Consider the following 17,730-nt stretch of genomic DNA (forward strand, 5'->3'; position numbering starts at 1 on the left):
CATCAGATGTCGAAAACATTGAATTTTAAATATTCATTTATGGTATATCTTTTCAAAAGAATGCATGTTTATAAAACGTATCATATAGAGGTCAAGTACCTCGCAATGTAACCAACTATTGTGATTCATTTATAATCAATATGGACTTCATCCAGATGGATTAAGAGCGGTCCTTTCACGATGATTGCTCGATAGTATGTAGGATCAACAGGCTCCCCTTCACAGTCTAATGAAATACCATGATTCACAGCTAGCGGGGTTGACACAGGACGTTCTTGAGTCATACCGAAACATTTGAGTATATCATTTACATACTTTGCTTGATGAAGAAAAATTCCATTATCAGTCTGTTCGACTTACAAACCAAGAAAGTAGTGTAAGAGACCCAATTTGCTCATTTCGAATTCATCCTTCATAACCTGCTCGAACTCATCGATGAGTTCCTGCTTAGTAGAACTGAAAATAATGTCATATACATAGATCTGGACCAAAATAATATCATCATCTTTAACCTTCGTGAACAGAGTACAATCTACCGTGCCCATTTGATAACCTTTTTCGATCATATAACTTGACAAACGTCCATACCAAGCTCTCGGGGCTTGATGTAAACCATATAGGGCTCTTCGTAAACGGTAAACTTTGTCAGGATGAAGATGATCTTCAAAACCCGGTGGTTGATTGACATATACTCTTTCATTTAGCTTGCCATAAAGAAATGCACTCTTGACATCCATTTGAAACACTTTGAACTTCATAAATGAAGTAAAAGTCAAGAAAATGCGAATAGCTTCCAATCTGGTAACAGAAGCAAAAACTTCATCATAATCGAATTCAGGATCTTGCTGATAACCTTTAGCAACTAATCTTGCTTTGTAATGGATAACATTGCCATCTTCGTCAAATTTGAACTTCCAAACCCATTTGAGATCAATTACTTTCGCACCATGCGGCTTAGTAACTAGCTTCCAAATATCTAAACGATGGAATTGTTGAATCTGTTCCTACATATCCATAACCCAATCAACATGTTTCAAGGCTTCTTTTGTTGTCTTTGGCTCTATTCTAGAAATATGACATGAGTACTCGTAGTATGCAGCAACAGCTGTCATATGAGTATCAACTTGACCATCAAACTGAACTTGCCTTCTTGTTCTAACACATGCATTTAGATCTCCAATAATATTCTCTCTAGGATGATCTACTGTAGTTCTGGGAACTGATTGTGCGGGAACAGGTATCTCAGGTTGTAGATTCGTAGTATCACCAATATCTTCATGATTATCAGAACTCTTACTTGAAATATCAGATCCGCAAGTATCATACACTGGATCAACGTCTTGATCTAAATCTTGAACTGGTTCATCGACAGTGGGTAATGGAGTTGGAGTTGGAGTTGGAGTAGGTGTAGATACTTTTGGTTCATTTTGTAAATCAAACAGCATTTGTAACTCAACTTCGTTCTCTGTCTAATCTGGAGCAAGATTGAATGAGTCAATCAGTTCATCATAGTTATAAATCCAAGGATGACTCTTAGAAGCACTCTTCGTATGATTCCTCTGGACATCAACTTCAGACCATTCTTCAACACATCTTGTTTCATTGTTGAAAACTCGCTTGTTAGGAGAACTATACCCAAGAAATACTCCAGTAACCACTTTTGAATCAAACTTACTTCCTGGTTTTCTTTTCAAGATGGTACAAGGCGCACCAAATGGTTCTAGATGCTTCAAAGATGGTTTTCTCCCATGCAATAGCTCATAGCAAGTTTTACCCAGTCGTTTAACAGTCAGAACTAGATTCATAGTGTAACACGCATTTGCAACAGCTTCACTCCAAAAATGAACAGGTAACGATGAATCTGCTAGTATTGTTCTAGCTGTCTCGATCAATACTCTATTCTTTCTGTCAGAAACACCATTCATCTGAGGAGCGTGTGACACCCCCAAATAGGGCCTGGGGTATTTGTGTCTAATTATATCAAATCACAGTTGTATAAACGAGAACGACTCTGCATGAGATGTTTTGTTGAGTTTTGCAGCGGAAGATAAATATGTCTTTAATTGATATGATATGTAATGAAGACTCCAAGCATAGCAAGCAATCATCATCAAAGCAGTAGATATACAGCGGAAGCAATATTTAAGTACCTGAGAATAAACACGCTTAAAAAGTCAACACTAGGTTGAGTAAGTTCATAGGTTTGTCATAAATAATGATTTCAGTATTAGATATAGACCACAAGATTTAGTTTGTAAAGTTGATCTCTCGCAGGATCAAAATTTATGCCAGTGCGTGATATTTAGACTAAACGTTGTTTGCCCTGTGACAAGTTATTCTGTCCTTGTCGTTTAATTTCATTATCAAGTAATACAAAGACTCAGTCAAATGTATCGGGGACGTTACTCCCGATAGGCCTATCCCCAATAATTAAGAATGCCGCAGCAATTAAAAATATCACTGTAGGGACTTAGTCGGACATAGCCGAGTATAGCATAGTTTTAATAGTTGGTACTGATATTTAGACTAGACTTTCAAGTTTTCCCCGTAACAAGTTATCGTTTATACTTGTCGTTTGGAAACTTGCTGGTCATAGCCCAACATATCACAGTTTAATAGTTGGTACTTGTATTTAGACTAGACTTTCAAGTTTGCCCCGTAACAAGTTATCATTTATACTTGTCGGTTGGGGACTTGCTGGTCATAGCCCAACATATCACAGTTTAATAGTTGATACGTGTAAAACAATTATAAAAGTTGCGCATGTATTCTCAGCCCAAAAATATAGATAAAAAGGGAGCACATGAACTCACGAAAAATCAGTTTTAGTATTTGTATTCATTTCATAAAAACAGTTATAAAAATAGGGCATGTATTCTCAGCCCAAAAATGTAAAGAGTAAAAGGGATCATATGAAACTCACGATACGTTACGATAGTTTGTAGTAAATTTGTGTATGATGGTACTGAACAAGTGTGGAGTTGTCCTTGGATTCACGAACCTATATCAAGTATATATGTATTAATACATATAATCGTAATCGAATAAGTTTATATATATTGTATCTTAAATTATATATCGTATATAATTAATTTGTGTATACAGTAATGATTAATATTTATGTGGTTATGTTAATATATATACATACATATTTGATTAGTATCGTATTAAAAATACCTAACTTTTTATATTTGGATGTTTATATAAAAATTGTTAATGTGATTATTAAATACTTTTATGTAATATTACCTATGAATATATACATAATATTTATTTGGTAAGATACTGTTAATAATAGTAGATAAAAGTTGTATTTGATTTTTAATGATAATATTAATGATTACAACACTGATATAATAGTCATAATAGAAATAATAATAATAGTGATACTAATGGTAATAATAATAATAATAATAATAATAATAATATAGTTTTAATGATAGAAAAGAAATGATAATTTTTGTAAAAATGATAATAATACTACTAATGATACTAGTAATAATAATATTTTTTTTGGTAGTAACAATAATAATAGTAATTAAAATTAAAATTTTAATTATGTTAATAATAATAATACATGGTAACTTTTACTAGTAATAATAATAATTATAATAGTTATGATACTAATAATAATAATAATTAAAATCATAATTATAATAGTGATCATAATTATAATTTAATAATGATAACAATAATAATAATAATAAAAATTTTGATAAAGAAAGCTACCTTTAAAAGGTTTTCTAAAAAAAATATGTCTAAGACGGGACTCGAACCCGAGACCTCTCGCTCAACCGCCAACAACCAAGACCAACTGCTCTGTATCTGTTTTTCTGATTATACCCCGTATAAATTAATATATATCCCGTCTCTAAATGTCTCCTCCTTCTTCCCAAATTTCAAATCGACTGGAAAATCAACTCAACTTCGATTTTTTTTTTACTTTGATCATTAAATATAAAAGACTTATATCTGTAATTAATAGGCACGAAATAAATAAAAATAAAAATAAAATAAAATAAAAAGAAAACAGACAGCATAAGCCGTCAAATAAAAAGAAAAAAAATATTATGATTTTGATTTTTGAGAACATTTTGGATCAAGATTATAAAACGAATTGTGTTTAAAATTACTCCCAGAAACTTTATCAAGTATCAATTTAACATGAAACATAACAACGATCACGAATTTCACGAAGAACACAGAGTTGACTTTTTAAAAATCAAACTTTGACTTCAAAATTAAGAATTGTTAGAATGAATTGGAGCTTCAACTTTTGCAGATAGTTTGAGTAAAGGAATCCTAACAAGACTGGAATATTAGATTTTCAAATGGAATTCGTTTATGAAGTTTTGAAAAATTGAACAAGAACAGAGAATATACGATTTTCTTTTCCTTTTTTTTTCTTTCTGTTTTTGATTTCTGATTCTGTAGCAAATTACCACCATTATATAACAAATAATGATAATTGTCTGTATAGTGTAGTAATGGAAATCGACTGTATCACGATTAGGAGAAATAAAAAAATATGAAGCAGATAAAAAGTTCTCATGGAAATGAATAAACAATTATGACCTAAATAAATTAGGTATCTGTCGTGTTTATTACTATTTTATTTTATTATTTTTTTTAATAATTAGTAATTATATTAATAATAATACTAATTAATAATAATTATATTAATAATAATTACATTAATAATAATTACAATAATATTGATGAGATACTAATAATAATAATAATCATATTAATAAAAATAATAATACTAATAATGATAATAATAATAATAATAATAACAAGAAAAATGACATTTATTAATATTTCTGTTAATAATAATATCATTAATAATAAATGATACTTTTATAATAATACTTTTAATACAACAATATTATCTTGTATAAAATTTTACATTTTTAGACATAATATTTAAGTCAAGTTTATATATATATTTATTTAAAATTATTTGTTCGTGAATCGTTGGAATTGGTCAAACATAATTGAAACATCTCAAAAATTTGTTTAAATTTTATCGAAAATTTCCGGGTAGATATATTACCTACCCGTTAAAAGAAATTTCGTCCCGAAATTTTAGATGTTGCCATCAGTCGGCGTTGTTTGTACATAGACGTGGATATTTACGTTTTATCTTGTCTTCACGTTCCCAGGTATATTCGGGGCCTTGCGTGAATTCCAACGGATAGAATATTGTTTTGTTTCAAGCTTTTAAATCATACGATCCATAAATTTTACGAAGTGCATTTTATTATTAATGCGGAGGTTATCTAACAAGAGTGTCATTGATTAGGTTTCCTCAGAAGGAGATAATGACGTTATACAAGCATTTCAATACACTTGAAATGTGTTATGAATAATAGTGAGCTTATTTAAATCTTGAGCGTTTATGCCACAATATTAGGGCAGACAAAACATAGAGGAGTTCATGAAAATCATAGTCATGAAATTTAATAGAGATCACTATTCTTTATAACAAGAATGATTAATATGAGTTGAAAATTAGAGTTTTATCGAAATTAAATAATATGGATAAAGTAATTCGATTATAGAAAGAGTATAAACGAAGCTATCATAAAAGAGTGAATGAGAAAATTAAATGTTCACCTTAACTTTTGACGTAGTTACGATTGATTTCCGGATTTCAAGGAATTAAAGAAATCTTCGAAATCTTTATAAGATTTAATTCTCCGGTAATTACGAAAATTAGGATTTTCTTTAATTAAATGCGGTGAATTGCCTTGATTGCTGTGTCTGGAATTTTGCTATAAATTTGCTTCTTCCGTTTCATTATCTTCACCACTCCTATACTTTCTTTCTCAATTCATACTTCCAAAAGTTTTGTTAATATGCTCAATCCAGTTCTTATTCTTGACCTTATATTGGTTATCACCACAATCTTCCTTCTTTTCCAACTCCCACCAGAGGAGTCTGTTTACTTCTACTATGCTTTAGGATTTATTGTGTTTTTAGTTTTCCCGTGTCTTTATATTGCTATACGCATTGATATACACGGTTTATAATTTCAGTGTCGTTATCGGGCTTTATATTTTCCCTTATATGTCGAAGCTTCATGCTTTTGTAAAGCATGTGACGGTCCAGCATTCATAGGTATGAAGTTTCGAATGATCATGATATTCAAAGTAGAAGGAAAGGTAATAGCACGATTTGATTTGTCATATTACCAGAATATCCGGAAAAGACCGAATCATCAAGAAAAATATTTTCTTGATATGTTTAGAGTTTAAATAGAATGTAAAAGTCGTGTAACATGGCAAATGATGATTATAAAGTATATGAATCATCATATTCCATTAAAAATTTAGCATGACTTACTGTAATATAATCACGTTGGCCTGACGTCATTATATTATACTAACTCATGCTTCAATTCCCAACACTACTTCAAATCATTCATAATTTAAACTTGAATTTAGAAACTAAAACAGTTTCCTTTATGATAAAGATATCGCAAAGAGATAATTAATTGCTGACAAGAATGGTTATAAAGATATCTTCTGAAATGTCCCGTTCTTATTGATTAAAAACGTTCCATATTAATTGATTTCGTTGCTAGGTTTTGACCTCTATATGAGACGTTTTTCAAAGACTGCATTCATTTTTAAAACAAACCATAACCTTTATTTAATAAATAAAGGTTTAAAAAGCTTCACGTAGATTATCAAATTATGATAATCTAAAATATCCTGTTTACACATGACCATTACATAATGGTTTACAATACAAATATGTTACATCGAAATCAGTTTCTTGAATGCAGTTTTTACACAATATCATACAAACATGGACTCCAAATCTTGTCCTTATTTTAGTATGCAACAGCGGAAGCTCTTAGTATTCACATGAGAATAAACATGCTTTAAACGTCAACAAAAATGTTGGTGAGTTATAGGTTTAACCTATATATATCAAATCGTAACAATAGACCACAAGATTTCATATTTCAATACACATCACATACATAGAGATAAAAATCATTCATATGGTGAACAACTGGTAACCGACATTAACAAGATGCATATATAAGAATATCCCCATCATTCCGGGACACCCTTCGGATATGATATAAATTTTGAAGTACTAAAGCATCCGGTACTTTGGATGGGGTTTGTTAGGCCCAATAGATCTATCTTTAGGATTCGCGTCAATTAGGGTGTCTGTTCCCTAATTCTTAGATTACTAGACTTAATAAAAAGGGGCATATTCGATTTCGATAATTCAACCATAGAATGTAGTTTCACGTACTTGTGTCTATTTTGTAAATCATTTATAAAACCTGAATGTATTCTCATTCCAAAAATATTAGATTTTAAAAGTGGGACTATAACTCACTTTCACAGATTTTTACTTCGTCGGGAAGTAAGACTTGGTCACTGGTTGATTCACGAACCTATAAAAATATATATATATATATATATATATATATATATATATATATATATATATATATATATATATATATATATATATATATATATATATATATATATATATATATCAAAGTATGTTCAAAATATATTTACAACACTTTTAATATATTTTGATGTTTTAAGTTTATTAAGTCAGCTGTCCTCGTTAGTAACCTACAACTAGTTGTCCACAATTAGATGTACAGAAATAAATCGATAAATATTATCTTGAATCAATCCACGACCCAGTGTATACGTATCTCAGTATTGATCACAACTCAAACTATATATATTTTGGAATCAACCTCAACCCTGTATAGCTAACTCCAACATTCACATATAGAGTGTCTATGGTTGTTCCGAAATATATATAGATGTGTCGACATGATAGGTCGAAACATTGTATACGTGTCTATGGTATCTCAAGATTACATAATATACAATACAAGTTGATTAAGTTATGGTTGGAATAGATTTGTTACCAATTTTCACGTAGCTAATAAAATGAGAAAAATTATCCAATCTTGTTTTACCCATAACTTCTTCATTTTAAATCCGTTTTGAGTGAATCAAATTGCTATAGTTTTATATTGAACTCTATTTTATGAATCTAAATAGAAAAAATATAGGTTTATAGTCGGAAAAATAAGTTACAAGTCATTTTTGTAAAGGTAGTCATTTCAGTCGAAAGAACGACGTCTAGATGACCATTTTAGAAAACATACTTCCACTTTGAGTTTAACCATAATTTTTGGATATAGTTTCATGTTCATAATAAAAATAATTTTCCCAGAATAACAACTTTTAAATCAAATTTTATCATAGTTTTTAATTAACTAACCCAAAACAGCCCGCGGTGTTACTACGACGGCGTAAATCCGGTTTTACGGTGTTTTTCGTGTTTCCAGGTTTTAAATCATTAAGTTAGCATATCATATAGATATAGAACATGTGTTTAGTTGATTTTAAAAGTCAAGTTAGAAGGATTAACTTTTATTTGCGAACAATTTTAGAATTAACTAAACTATGTTCTAGTGATTACAAGTTTAAACCTTCGAATAAGATAGCTTTATATGTATGAATAGAATGATGTTATGAACATCATTACTACCTAAAGTTCCTTGGATAAACCTACTGGAAATGAGAAAAATAGATCTAGCTTTAAAGGATCCTTGGATGGCTTGAAAGTTCTTGAAGCAGAATCATGACACGAAAACAATTTCAAGTAAGATTTCCACTCTAAATAAGATTGTTATAGTTATAGAAATTGAATTCAAGTTTGAATATGATTATTACCTTGTATTAGAAAGATAATCTACTGTAAGTAACAAAGGTTTCATGATCTTGGATGATTACTTGGAATGGATTTAGAAAACTTGGAAGTAAACTTGCAATCTTGGAAGTATTCTTGATTTTATGAAACTAGAACTTTTGGAATTTATGAAGAACACTTAGAACTTGAAGATAGAACTTGAGAGAGATCAATTAGATGAAGAAAATTGAAGAATGAAAGTGTTTGTAGGTGTTTTTGGTCGTTGGTGTATGGATTAGATATAAAGGATATGTATTTTTGTTTTCATGTAAATAAGTCATGAATGATTACTCATATTTTTGTAATTTTATGATATATTTTATGCTAGTTGCCAAATTATGGTTCTCACATGTGTTAGGTGACTCACATGGGCTGCTAAGAGCTGATCATTGGAGTGTATATACCAATAGTACATACATCTAAAAGCTGTGTATTGTACGAGTACGAATACGGGTGCATACGAGTAGAATTGTTGATGAAACTGAACGAGGATGTAATTGTAAGCATTTTTGTTAAGTAGAAGTATTTTGATAAGTGTCTTGAAGTCTTTCAAAAGTTTATGAATACATATTAAAACACTACATGTATATACATTTTAACTGAGTCGTTAAGTCATCGTTAGTCGTTACATGTAAATGTTGTTTTGAAACATTTAGGTTAATGATCTTGTTGAATGTTGTTAACCCATTATTTATTATAACAAATGAGATGTTAAATTGTTATATTATCATGATATTATGATATATAATATATCTTAGTATGATATATATACAGTTAAATGTCGTTACAACGATAATCGTTACATATATGTCTCGTTTCGAAATCATTAAGTTAGTAGTCTTATTTTTACATATGTATTTCATTATTAATACACTTAATAATATATTTACTTATCATTTAACATAATTAACCAAGTGTATCAATATCTTAATATGATACATATGTACCTAGTAAGACGTTGTTATAACGATAATCGTTATATATATATATCGTTTTCGAGTTTCTTAAATTAATAGTCTCATTTTTATGTATATAACTCATTGTTAAAATACCTAATGAGATACATACTTATAATAAAATCATGTTAACTATATATATAACCATATATATGTCATCGTATAGTTTTTACAAGTTTTAACGTTCGTGAATCATCGGTCAACTTGGGTGGTCAATTGTCTATATGAAACCTATTTCAATTAATCAAGTCTTAACAAGTTTGATTGCTTAACATGTTGGAAACACTTAATCATGTAAATAACAATTTCATTTAATATATATATAAACATGGAAAAGTTCGGGTCACTACAGTACCTACCCGTTAAATACATTTCGTCCCGAAATTTTAAGAAGTTGGAGGTGTTGACGTATCTTCTGGAAATAAATGCGGGTATTTCTTCTTCATCTGATCTTCACGCTCCCAGGTGAACTTGGGTCCTCTACGAGCATTCCATTGAACCTTAACAATCGGTATCTTGTTTTGTTTAAGTCTCTTAACCTCACGATCCATTATTTCGACGGGTTCTTCAATGAATTGAAGTTTTTCATTGATTTGGATTTCGTCCAACGGAATAGTGAGATCTTCTTTAGCAAAACATTTCTTCAAATTTGAGACGTGAAAAGTGTTATGTACAGCCGCGAGTTGTTGAGGTAGCTCCAGTTGGTAAGCTACTGGTCCGACACGATCTATAATCTTGAATGGTCCAATGTACCTTGGATTTAGTTTCCCCCGTTTACCAAATCGAACAACGCCTTTCCAAGGTGAAACCTTAAGCATGACCATTTCTCCAATTTCAAACTCTATATCTTTTCTTTTGCTGTCCGCGTAGCTCTTTTGTCGACTCTGGGCGGTTTTCAATCTTTGTTGAATTTGGATGATTTTCTCGGTAGTTTCTTGTATTATCTCCGGACCTGTAATCTGTCTATCCCCCACTTCACTCCAACAAATCGGAGACCTGCACTTTCTACCATAAAGTGCTTTAAACGGCGCCATCTCAATGCTTGAATGGTAGCTGTTGTTGTAGGAAAATTCTGCTAACGGTAGATGTCGATCCCAACTGTTTCCGAAATCAATAACACATGCTCGTAGCATGTCTTCAAGTGTTTGTATCGTCATTTCGCTCTGCCCATCAGTTTGTGGATGATAGGCAGTACTCATGTCTAGACGAGTTCCTAATGCTTGCTGTAATGTCTGCCAGAATCTTGAAATAAATCTGCCATCCCTATCAGAGATAATAGAGATTGGTATTCCATGTCTGGAGACGACTTCCTTCAAATACAGTCGTGCTAACTTCTCCATCTTGTCATCTTCTCTTATTGGTAGGAAGTGTGCTGACTTGGTGAGACGATCAACTATTACCCAAATAGTATCATAACCACTTGCAGTCCTTGGCAATTTAGTAATGAAATCCATGGTAATGTTTTCCCATTTCCATTTCGGGATTTCAGGTTGTTGTAGTAGACCTGATGGTTTCTGATGTTCAGCTTTGACCTTAGAACACGTCAAACATTCTCCTACATATTTAGCAATATCGGCTTTCATACCTGGCCACCAAAAATGTTTCTTAAGATTCTTGTACATCTTCCCTGTTCCAAGATGTATTGAGTATCTGGTTTTATGAGCTTCTCTAAGTACCATTTCTCTCATATCTCCAAATTTTGGTACCCAAATTCTTTCAGCCCTATACCGGGTTCCGTCTTCCCAAATATTAAGATGCTTCTCCGATCCTTTGGGTATTTCATCCTTTAAATTTCCCTCTTTTAAAACTCCTTGTTGCGCCTCCTTTATTTGAGTAGTAAGGTTAGTGTGAATCATTATATTCATAGATTTTACTCGAATGGGTTCTATGTCCTTTCTGCTCAAGGCGTCGGCTACCACATTTGCCTTCCCCGGGTGGTAACGAATCTCAAAGTCATAATCATTCAACAATTCAATCCACCTACGCTGCCTCATATTCAATTGTTTCTGATTAAATATGTGTTGAAGACTTTTGTGGTCGGTATATATAATACTTTTGACCCCATATAAGTAGTGCCTCCAAGTCTTTAATGCAAAAACAACCGCGCCTAATTCCAAATCATGTGTCGTATAATTTTGCTCGTGAATCTTCAATTGTCTAGACGCATAAGCAATCACCTTCGTCCGTTGCATTAATACACAACCGATACCTTGCTTTGATGCGTCACAATAAATCACAAAATCATCATTCCCTTCAGGCAATGACAATATAGGTGCCGTAGTTAGCTTTTTCTTCAATAATTGAAACACCTTCTCTTGTTCATCCTTCCATTCAAATTTCTTCCCTTTATGCGTTAATGCAGTCAAGGGTTTTGCTATTTTGGAGAAATCTTGGATGAATCTTCTGTAGTAACCAGCCAATCCTAAAAATTGACGTATATGCTTCGGAGTTTTTTGGGGTTTCCCACTTTTCAACGGTTTCGGTCTTTGCCGGGTCTACCTGGATACCTTCTTTGTTCACTATGTGACCAAGGAATTGAACTTCTTCCAACCAAAATGCACACTTTGAAAACTTAGCGTACAGTTTTTCTTTCCTCAATACTTCTAGCACTTTTCTCAAATGTTCTTCGTGCTCTTGATCATTCTTTGAGTAAATAAGTATGTCATCGATGAAAACAATGACAAACTTGTCAAGATATGGCCCACACACTCGGTTCATAAGGTCCATGAACACAGCTGGTGCGTTAGTCAATCCAAACGGCATAACCATAAACTCGTAATGACCATAACGCGTCCTAAAAGTAGTTTTTGGAATATCATCCTCCTTTACTCGCATTTGATGATATCCAGAACGTAAATCGATCTTCGAATAAATCGACGAGCCTTGTAGTTGATCAAATAAGTCGTCAATTCTCGGCAGTGGATAACGGTTTTTGATGGTAAGTTTGTTCAACTCTCTGTAGTCAATACACAACCTAAATGTACCATCCTTCTTCTTGACAAACAAAACAGGAGCTCCCCATGGTGATGTGCTTGGTCGAATGAAATCACGTTCTAATAGTTCTTGCAGTTGGCTTTGCAGTTCTTTCATCTCGCTGGGTACGAGTCTATAAGGAGCACGAGCTATTGGTGCAGCTCCTGGTACAAGATCTATTTGAAATTCAACAGATCGATGTGGAGGTATTGATAATGCTAAAAATGAACATATATTTCATAGCATTATTCCTCAAGAAAGACAAGCTTTTAGTTGCAATTGTTCTATTTACAAGTGATATTCGTTTAAATATTAAAAGGTGAAGACAAAAGACAGATTCGATGAATTGAAGACGCAAACGACCAAAAAGCTCAAAAGTACAAGAGACAATCAAAGAGGTTCCAATTATTGATAAGAAACGTCTCGAAATTACAAGAGTACAAGATTCAAAACGCAAAGTACAAAATATAAAATTGTACGCAAGGACGTTCGAAAATCCGGAACCGGGACCAGAGTCAACTCTGAACGCTCGACGCAACGGACTAAAAATTACAAGTTAACTATGTATATAAATATAATATAATATATAATTAATTATATTAATTATATATATATTATATATATAAAATAAATCGTCGGCAAGAAAGACTCCAAACATGGGTGAGCTGTAAAAGTAAACTCCGCGACTCGCGGAGTTTGAAGGCAAAATTGGCCGCGATGAAAGGACCCGTTCATATACATTATAAACGATTCACAATAGTTGATTACATTGCGAGGTATTTGACCTCTATATGATACATTTTATAAACATTGCATTCGTTTTTAAAAGACAAACTTTCTTTACATTGAAAATTGACAGGCATGCATACCATTTCATAATATCCACTATCCAACTATAAATTGATTTAATAATAATCTTTGATGAACTCAATGACTCGAATGCAACGTTCTTCGAAATATGCTATGAAAGACTCCAAGTAATATCTTTAAAATGAGCAAATGCACAGCGGAAGATTTCTTTAACACCTGAGAATAAACATGCTTTAAAGTATCAACCAAAAGGTTGGTGAGTTCATTAGTTTATCATAATCATTTATTTTCATCATTTTAATAGACCACAAGAATTTCATTCCCAGTTCTCATAAATATACGTCTCATGCATAGAGACAAAAATAATCATTCATATGGTGAACACCTGGTAACCGACATTAACTAGATACATATAAGAATAACCCCTATCATTCCGGGATCCTCCTTCGGACATGATATAAATTTCGAAGTACTAAAGCATCCGGTACTTTGGATGGGGTTTGTTAGGCTCAATAGATCTATCTTTAGGATTCGCGTCAATTAGAGTGTCTGTTCCCTAATTCTTAGATTACCAGACTTTAATAAAAAGGGGCATATTCGATTTTGATAATTCAACCATAGAATGTAGTTTCAATTACTTGTGTCTATTTCGTCAAACATTTATAAAAGCGCATGTATTCTCAGTCCCAAAAATATAAAGGGTAAAAAGGCAAATGAAACTCACCATACTGTATTTCGTAGTAAAAATACATATAACGTCATTGAACAAGTGCAAGGTTTGCCTCGGATTCACGAACCTAAATTAATTATATATAATTATGTGTTGGTCAATATTTGTCTAACAAATTAGGTCAAGTCATAGTGTACCACAATCCTAATGCTCGAGACTAATATGCAAAAGTCAACAAAAGTAAATTTGACTCAAAATAATTTCCAAAAATCCATACATGATTAATATATAGTTTAAATATCGTCGTTTTATATTTTTAAATATTTTTAAAAGATTTATTAGAGTAATAATATAATTTATTTATTAATAAATAAAATTTTATATTAAATTTATGTAATAAAATATACTTTTATATATATTAAGTAATAAAATTTATAGGGTTCATTTAGTATCATAAAGATAATATGATAGATATTATTAAAGTAAGTTATTACACGTAGTAAAATATGTTTGTATCACATATTTATTTGATAAAATAATATCTATAATGATAGTAAGTAAAAGTTGTATTATTTTGTAATAATAATTATTATTATAAAAAATATATTATTATAAAAATATCAATATTTATAATTACTAAGATGACATTATGATAAAACTATAATTCTAATTATGATAACTTTAATATTTACGATAATTTTTAATATTATCTTTAAAATAATAATTCTATTTAAAATAATAATAATAATGATATTTTATAGTAACAATGACATTTCTATTAAAATGATAATTTTTGTTAAAATGATAGTTTTAATACTAACGATACTTTTAATAATAATAGTAATGATAAAAATAATAAGAACGATAATTTTACCTAAATCAATATCTTATAATATTTTAATTTCATCATGATACTCTTACTCATTATTTCCTAATCGTTTCGTTTAATAGCTTTTAATCGTCTTTTATATCGTGTTTATAATAATGATAATAATAGTAATCAAAATAATTAGGTGTTACCAATATTTATTTTAATTACACTTATATTAATAATGATAGTTACTATAACATTATTAACGATAATACTAATAATTATCTTAATGATAATATAGTAATAATAATAATAATAACAATAACAATAACCATTTTTAAATAATGATATATATATATATATATTAATAATGATAATAATAATAATAATACTAATAATAATAATAATAATAATTGGATAATAATAATAATACTAATTATAACTTTAACGATAGTAATAATATAAAAAAATAATAATTTTTAATGATAAATCCCTTTTATTGATAAAGATAATAATAATGATAATAATAAGATAAAACTAGAACGACGATAAAAAAACGACGATAATAATAATCATTTTTAATAAAAATATCGAAAATTCAATTGATTATAACTTCTAATCCGTTCATCGAAACCATTCGATATCTAAAGGAAAAGTTCTTAATTTTTCGCTAGCTTTCCAAGGACATGCATATCTTATACCTTATCTCAACCGCAAGTGTAACTAATTCAATATTCAACCTAACCTGTCTAAGGGCAATATCAAAAATACAAGCATGCATAATCCTAAATACTCGAGCACTAGTCAGGGATACACTATTAGTATGTAAAAGTTAAATTATGAGTACTCACGTATCAATATTGAGATTCAATATTGCAGGAAAGGTACGTAGACGCAACGGAAATGATAAACACTATATTGACCTCACGAGCATACCCATGAACCATACTCAATCACCTCCATAGCTATAACCCATAATTTCCTTAATCCTATCCTACTCGAAAAACAATTTCGAAATCACTCGGACAGCAATCCGTCGTAATATTTTATGTATACTAATAATATCTTGAAATAATACGGAGTAAATATATATGTACATCGATTGAGAGAGTTTAGAGAAAAATATTTTCAAGTTTCTATGAAATAATGAAACCTATTGAATTCTATTTATAATAGATTTTTTAATTATTAAAGTGAATTATTAAAGTATGAATTATTAAAGTATGAATTATTAAAGTGAATTATTAAAGTATGAATTATTAAAGTGAATTATTAAAGTATGAATTATTAAAGTGAATTATTAAAGTTAAAGTAAAGTAAAAATAAAGTAAAGGTAAAGTTTAAGTATAGTAAAAGTATAAAATTATGTACGTATAATACGCGTATAAATATATATAATATTAATTTAAATTGTTATATATATTTAATAAAATAAAATATAAATATCGTTATCTTTATCATACTAGTTAAGTAATGAGTTGTAAAAAGTGATTCTAGATATTTATAAAAGTTATATACGTTTTAATAATAAAGTTCTTTTTAAATTGAAAACGTTTTTGTACGTTTGAAACTAAATAGATCAATCGAGTCTTTATGAGATTCAATCTTCCACTATCCTTTGTCTAGTTCTCAATGATTGACAATTTATTCTTATTTATAAATCACTTTACCATTTTTCGAATATTGTTAAAATGGAAAGATTTCTCAAATCAACGTGGGCCTTTCAACAGAGACTTGTAATCATAATTCAATATATCTGATAATTCAATCATTTGATCTTATCTTCTAATTCCATTGATAAACATTTTGAAACAGATACAATCATATAAAGTATTTAATCTAATATTTTGTTTACGTTTCAAGTTATAATATATATACACATATACATATATAATCATATTCGTTTAATGGTTCGTGAATCGTTGGAACTTGGTCGAGGTTGAATGAATGTATGAACATAGTTTAAAATTCTTGCAATTTAACTTAACAAATATTGCTTATCGTGTCGGAAACATATAAAGATTAAAGTTTAAATTTGGTTGGAAATTTTCGGGTTGTCACAGTACCTACCCGTTAAAGAAATTTCGTCCCGAAATTTCAGTGGAAAGGTCGTGAATGATAATAAGTATGTTTTCATGATGCATACGGGCTGAAAATTAGAGTTTTCTCATCAGTGAATAATTTGGATAAACAATCCATTTATATGAAGAGTACGAATGAAGCTAAAATAGAAGAGTGAAATGAGTAAGTGTAGATTCATCTTATCATTTGACGTAGATATGATTGATTCCCAGATTTCAAGGGATTTGAAGAAAATCTTCTTAATAAGTTTTGACTCTCCGGTAATCAAGGAAATTAGGATCTGCTTTAAATGCGATCGTCCATTTTAATTGTTCTGTCGGAGATTTTCTTATAAATTCACCTCCTTCGTTTCCTTACAACTCACACCTTCTGTTGATACATTTTATGCAACTCCCTAGACATCTACCCACGTCCATTGCAGGTACAACAGTTTACAGGCCACCATGATTGCTCGTTATTATCTTATCCGTGTTTGTATGTGGTTACAGGAACTGCAGGAACGAGATTTAGATGTTTGACTATGTTAGACTTGGTCAGACGTACGAGTGAAGCCTCACTAGTACGGCTGACAGGCTCATACGCACGATTGATGCTGAGCTAAGTCACAATTACAACCTAAATGAGAAGACACGAGTGAGTGATCACCCGTACGGCTGATGAAGCCAACTCGTACG

Source organism: Rutidosis leptorrhynchoides, chromosome 9 (genome assembly GCF_046630445.1).
Source record: "Rutidosis leptorrhynchoides isolate AG116_Rl617_1_P2 chromosome 9, CSIRO_AGI_Rlap_v1, whole genome shotgun sequence".
NCBI classification, from domain to species: Eukaryota; Viridiplantae; Streptophyta; class Magnoliopsida; order Asterales; family Asteraceae; genus Rutidosis; species Rutidosis leptorrhynchoides.